Source organism: Zea mays, chromosome 4 (genome assembly GCF_902167145.1).
Source record: "Zea mays cultivar B73 chromosome 4, Zm-B73-REFERENCE-NAM-5.0, whole genome shotgun sequence".
NCBI classification, from domain to species: Eukaryota; Viridiplantae; Streptophyta; class Magnoliopsida; order Poales; family Poaceae; genus Zea; species Zea mays.
The window spans coordinates 4,531,551-4,538,204 of record NC_050099.1 but is presented as its reverse complement, the minus strand read 5'-3'; the positions used below and the strand labels follow the sequence as shown (position 1 = coordinate 4,538,204).

At 46.8% G+C, this 6,654-nt stretch overlaps 1 pseudogene across 3 annotated transcripts; it reads left to right on the top strand.

Annotated features, from left to right (window-relative positions):
* The first annotated feature begins 2,860 nt into the window (after positions 1 to 2,860).
* LOC100381524 (glutathione transferase pseudogene) lies at positions 2,861 to 4,815 on the top strand (annotated as a pseudogene). Of its 3 annotated transcripts, NR_169021.1 has the most exons (3): positions 2,861 to 3,273; positions 3,353 to 3,391; positions 3,494 to 4,809. The product of NR_169021.1 is annotated as a glutathione transferase pseudogene, transcript variant 3 (transcript). The 3 variants fall into 3 exon arrangements; NR_169019.1 differs by having other exon boundaries at positions 3,353 to 4,681; NR_169020.1 differs by having other exon boundaries at positions 2,861 to 4,815.
* Positions 4,816 to 6,654: the final 1,839 nt, after the last annotated feature.

Sequence of the window (6,654 nt, the reverse complement as noted above, 5' to 3'; positions counted from 1 at the left end):
TTTAATGATATGGTAATAAAATATAATGCAATAAATAAAAGAACACAGGAGAAATATATTAAAAAAAATATTGCAGTCTTGGTTACCTTAACCGGCGATTCCTCAACTTGATCGCCGGTACTGATCGTCGGTACTAACCCTTGTGCGACGGAAGAAATGGTAACGTTGGCAGCCTCCTCGACGATCATCTCCGCATTGACGATGACATCCCCGATGGAGACTCCATCCACGGTAACAGCAGCCTCCATTATGCTCATTCTATCTTCTTCTACCATGCGTGTCCTGTCCTTCTCAACCTCCATTGACAGCACCAGCGCCTTGTGGCCTCCGGCGGCGGCTCGTGCAATCGATCGCGTGGGCGTGGGATAGCTGGGCTCTCACGATTAGTTTGGAGATTAGGTCCAACGAGGAAGATATAAGTTCCAGACGTGCGCAAAATACGGCGGCAGGCAGTTTGGCGGCAGAGAAAAGCGGGAACAGAAGATAAGGCCAAGCCGCTGAGGTGAGTGAAGCCGTAAAGGAGCAGCGCAACTACGTACGGAGCCGAAGCTGAGCGAGTCGGAGCCAAGCAATATGGTGAGCGATGTACGCCGGCCATACGATAAAAAAATGACCACGTGTATGCATCTCAAGCAAGGTCCGTTCGTACGAGACATTGGGGACGTACCGTCCATAATTTTTTTCCGGTTGCGGATCTTATTCGTGATGTCTTCTAGGTTCTATCACGCTCATTAGCAATCTTCCTCTGCATATTAGATGGGAGAGAGAAATACTGCTCAACAATCAACATCAATCTAATTAATGTTGGTATACAAATAATATAATTAGAACTCTTAAGGGAAACAAATTTATGTACCTGAAGATGCAAGTTAAGAGCTAAAGAACCCGATCTGGGAGTTCATATATTTTCCAAGAAGCTTCAGATTTGCATTAGTGAGGGTGGCAGAGGAGGGAGTCTGTGGGCAGTCCGATGGTGATGGAAACAGAGAGGATCAGCAGAGGACCAGTTTAGGAGGGAGCTCGACGGCACGTCGTCATTGGATGAGGAGGCGAGGTGGGACGGCGGCGAACAACCTCTTGGCGGCGGCGACTAGTCTGGTAACGATGAAAGTGGCAGATGGAGATGAGGTGAGCCGAGGAGCAGCTGAGCCAGCGTTCGTGTACGAGAGCCAAAGAGCAGACGAGAGCCGAAGTTGAGCTGATAATAGAGCTAAGCGATGTAATCCATACAATGAAAAAATATCCACGTGTATGCATCTCAAGCAAGGTCCGCTCTTCTGAGAACTTGCGGACGTACCGTCCATAATTTTCTTCCCTGTCCGGTGGCGCACCGGACAGTGTCCGGTGCACCAGGGGAACTTCGCCCAGAACTCCTCAGCCTCGGGATTTCTTTGAGCCAGCGCGCTATAATTCATCGGACTGTCCGGTGTACACCGGACAGTGTCCGGTGCTCCAAGAAGGCGCGACTCTGGAACTTGGCAGCCTCGGGATTTTGCAGCGGCGCTCCGCTATAATTCATCGGACATGTCCGGTGTACACCGGACTGTCCGGTGCAACTGCGGGGCAACGACTACTTCGCGCCAACGGTCACCTGCAACGACATTTATTGCGCGCCAGAGCGCGCAGACGTCAGGCACGCTCATGCTGGCGCACCGGACACTCTACAGTACATGTCCGGTGCGCCACCGGACATCGAGGCGGGCCCAAAAGACAGAACTCCAACGGTCGAATCGCAACGGCTTTGGTGACGTGGCTGGCGCACCGGACATGTCCGGTGTACACCGAACTGTCCGGTGCACCATACGACAGACAGCCTCCACCAACGGTCATGTTTGGTGGTTGGGGCTATAAATACCCCAACCACCCCACCATTCATTGCATCCAAGTTTTCCAGCTTCCAACCACTATACAAGAGCTAGCATTCATTGCAAAGCACACCAAAAGAGATCAAATCCTCTCCCAACTCCACACAAAGCTTTAGTGACTAGAGAGAGTGATTTGTAGTGTTCATTTGAGCTCTTGCGCTTGGATCACTTCTTTTCTTTGGCATTCTTTCTCGTGATCAAACACTCACTTGTAATTGAGGCAAGAGACACCAATTGTGTGGTGGTCCTTGCGGGAAGTTTGATTCCCAAGTGATTTGAGAAGAGAAGCTCACTCGGTCCGAGGGACCGTTTGAGAGAGGGAAGGGTTGAAAGAGACCCGGCCTTTGTGGCCTCCTCAACGGGGAGTAGGTTTGCGAGAACCGAACCTCGGTAAAACAAATCCGTGTGTCACACTCTTCATTTGCTTGCGATTTGTTTTGCACCCTCTCTCTCGCGGACTCGTTTTTATTTCTAATGCTAACCCGGCTTGTAGTTGTGTTTATATTTGTAAATTTCAGTTTCGCCCTATTCACCCCCCCTCTAGGCGACTATCAAGGGATGGCATAGTTTTTGATGTAGCAGTTGTTTTTTGTTGTAGTTCTCTTCGGGTGTTGTTCACCTATTTTAGACCTTCCTCTTTATCGATATAATCATCGGCAATACTCAAAACAAAGATTATTACTGCACCTGTCCAGTGTCCACCATGTGAGCCAGATGACAAGAATTAACAAAAATCAGTTGTACTTGTGACATTGACCTAAGCCCGCTATTACTGATTAATTGTCTAGTGCCAATGTATTGCAGATAATAAATTTCATGTATACATATATATAGTATATCTATTAAGAGCCCTAGGCTCTCTCTAATTAGAGAAAGCCCTGAGCCCCACTCAATCGGTCGACCAGTTATGTCCTTTAGTGGCTGAGGCCCAAACCTCCAGAGGCCCACCTAGAACAGCCCAAGCGCTAGCCGGCTAGCCCCATTCACCCCCACGAGATCATATCGCCAACCGCCCTCGTCTCCTCACTCCAATCCAAACCCTAGTCGTCGCCAATATGCAGCTCCATCCCGGTGCTCGCCTAGATGGGTCGCCCCGCAAGGAGAGAACGTGACTAGATCTAGCAGGAGACAGAGCTTCCTGTTCCATCTCCACCGCAATCGACCGTGCCAATTAACAGGCTCCCAAGGAGGAGATCCAATCCTGCTAGCGGGCATCCCCATTGCATCCATCGATCTGAATCTGCAGATGAGCAGTCTCATTGGGGTCTTCTCTTTTTTAGAAATGACTCATGGGTTTCTCACCATCCCTTCCACTTGGGGATTTCAATCGAATGGTGAAATGGAGTTACCAATCAACCACTGGCTGAATCAGCTCCCGGCCTGCCCGGGCTTATCTCCACCGGTACAGGTAAGCAATGTCACCATACATGCTGCTGGCACTCGAGCAAGCCGACGCCGACTATGACCTTGTCCCCATGAGTCAACAGGCTAGTGACCACCGCCGCTGGGAGCACATCGCTAGGAACGTGCGTACCTCCCTCCAGTGTATCGTTCAACCCGCCATGAATTTCTTGGTTTCACTCGCTGGATGATCGACTGACTGACACACGTACTCTCTTGTCTTTCAGCCTTTCCTCACGCTCTTTGTTCTTTGGTCGGTTCCATCAAGCGTGGCAGTAATGTTTTGTTATTGCAAATTATAGATGTAAATTCAGATCAAGTATATGCATTTGTAGTTTATATCACAAAGGGAAGCTAAACATTTCGAGCTGCAAGATCCCACTGTATGCATTACTATACATATAGAACAAAAATTGTAGTTACCACAACATATTTGTTTTAGTATCCAGAGTCCTTTGTCCAGTAAGCTTTATGTCTCACAAATTAGACAAATTAGGGTTATCTACGTGTACACTTTGTGTTTTGTTTTTATTCAGTCATGAATGTTCTACAACAAGCAAAATTTATGACCTGATCAACTATGTAAGGAGTCCATCAGTGATAATATAAGAAGGGAGGACCTACAATTCTGATGAAAAAGGTTTGATCATGAGTTTTATTTCATTACATATATAAATTGGGTGTCAAAGTTAATTCAGTAACCAGGACATAATGAAATATTTACACTTACCTATTCTACTTTTAATAGTATATCAAGCCATTAAGTTTTTACCGTCTATTTATTAGAATTGAATCATAATTGGTTTGCGCTACTTTCAATTTACAATAATTATAACTAGCATTACAAATAGTGAAAATACAGTTGTAGTTACAACCTTGTCTCCATTATGCGTGTGCGCATATACATTGCTACCTCTACATTTTGCATTCGAGTGAAGTGATCTCTGGCAAATTAAATAACTGCAATTTATACGACACTGTTTGTTGCTATATCATGCATATAGTAATAATGTTTGTACTACTATATTCTTCGTCCATGACACCATGACAATTTCCAGTTCTTAGGTTGGAATAGCAATCCTATTTGAGGAATGGTGTTGGGGGCCTTCGGCTTCCGAAGGTCCTCAAAAACATAATTTAACAATGTTTCTGGAGCAAAGTACATTAACAGGCACCTTCGGACTCGGATCAGAGCCACGGTACAAAGAAGCACAAAGGTTGGCGCAGTGCCGAAGCTGTGTGTAGAAGAGCTTCGGAGTAGCGGCGGAAAAAGAAACCGACTTAAAGATGAAAAACCAGATTAGACCTCAAAGAGTTATCATAGAGTTATTAATAAATGTAAAGGGCATTATTGTAATTTTCCATGGGCTGCGATCCGTGCCTATAAATAGGTGAACAGTATCCTTGTACTGGGCACGCTGATTTGGCATTGGTTTTTGCGTCACACTTGTACTTTTACCCTCTTACAAGCTGAAGGTACACTTGTAATTTGATATCATCTTTATCTTTTCGCTATAATAAAATGGGAATGAATTGAGAATAATACACAGCTGTTCATGTTATTTTATATACTTTATACAATTCCTTCTTCATTATTATGTTTCGTGCTTATGAAGGTGTGTCCTTCATAACCTTCGTCCGAAAATCATTATATCCCTAAGGAAATAATGCTTAGAAGGACGAAGGATATTAACATTTAACATTTTATGTTGCCTTGTTCTTGATTCATAGCATTTGAGAACAAGTTCCCAACATTGGCGCCCACCTCCGGTGAACTCACTTCCATTTTTTGAGTCTTGAACACTTTCGGCAAGCATCACCTTCGTCATTCCGCCGAAAAAAGCTTCAGCAACAGGGGCTGGTACTTTACAACCGCTAGATCCCAATCAGGATGTCCTTTCTCTTAGAGAGGCCCGAAGCCAGAAGAGGAAGGCTGTCAGTCCAACACCTCCGGAGGATGACCTGGATCAGGAGATCCAAAACCTGGAGATCCTTCAGCAGCAGGTGCAACGCAAGAAGAAGAAGATGGCTCGTCTAGCTGATCTTCAGAGACAGATAGACGAAGCTTCTGAAGAGGTTCGTCATCTTGTTCAAGATGATCAAAGCCGAATGTCTCCACACAGAGAGCTTCATCAGGAAGGCTTCCACAATGAGGATGACTGGTATGAAGATTTCCATCATGGAAATTTTGCTTTTGATGATGCTTCTCCTCTTTCAACAGAATTGCAGGCTACACCATGGCCACAGTCTTCCAAGCCACCCAGCTCCCCATGTATGACGGTCACTCAGACCCGAAGCAATTCCTAATGAGCTATGAAGCAACAATATCTTCGTATGGTGGCAATACGGCAGTCATGGCAAAATCTTTTGTCATGGCCGTCAGGAGCGTTGCTCAGACTTGGTACTCCTCCCTTCGGCCAGGGACAATCACTTCTTGGCAGAAATTGAAGGATATGCTGATAACTAGCTTCCAAGGGTTTCAGACGAAGCCAGTCACCGCTCAGGCTCTCTTCCAGTGTACCCAGGACCACGAAGAGTACCTTCAGGCGTATGTCCGGAGGTTTCTGCGCCTGAGGGCACAAGCGCCAACAGTGCCCAATGAAATTGTCATTGAGGCCATGATTAAGGGGCTTCGGCTGGGGCCATTAGCGCAGTACTTTGTCAGGAAGCCACCACAAACGTTGGAGAAGCTGCTCCAGAAAATGGACGAATACATTCGAGCTGACAATGACTTCCGCCAAAGAAGGGAGGAAGCATTCAGGTTTTCTGAAATGACCAGGGGCTTCGGAGGAAGATTTCACCCGAGGCATGTCAGGTCAATCCATAACTCTGCTCAAACTGATGATCGAGGAAGCCAGCAGCAAAGGCCACAACACTCTTCACAAGCTTCGGCCCAACAGCAGAGTTCTTTTCGGCCGCCAGCGCCAAGGGGCAGAGGCGCCAGGGGCTTCGGGGGAAGGTTTGGAGACCAACCAAGAAAAATATATTGCCTATTCTGTGGTGAAGACAAGGGCCATACTACAAGGATGTGCCATGTTACCATCCAGAAGCAGAAGGAAATAGCGGAAGCAGCAGCGCAACAGAGTCAGCCGAAGCAGGTCATGCATACCGCTTCGTATCACTCACCTTATATTCCAGAATACGTAGGCAACCACCCTGCAGCCTCTGTTGCTTCGGCGAGCCAATCCCAAGCATCCTGGCAGCAACCTCCACCGCCACCGCCGATCCAAAGAGGTCAGCAGCCAGAAGGGAGTCAGCGCACTAACCTTCAGCGGGACTTCAGAGAGGAGTCCGAAGCTCGCACAGTCAATAGCACTGTGCCAGAGTCGAAGCACATTTACTGACGAATATCCTACCCCAACAACAGTTCTTTTGCATTTTCCTACAT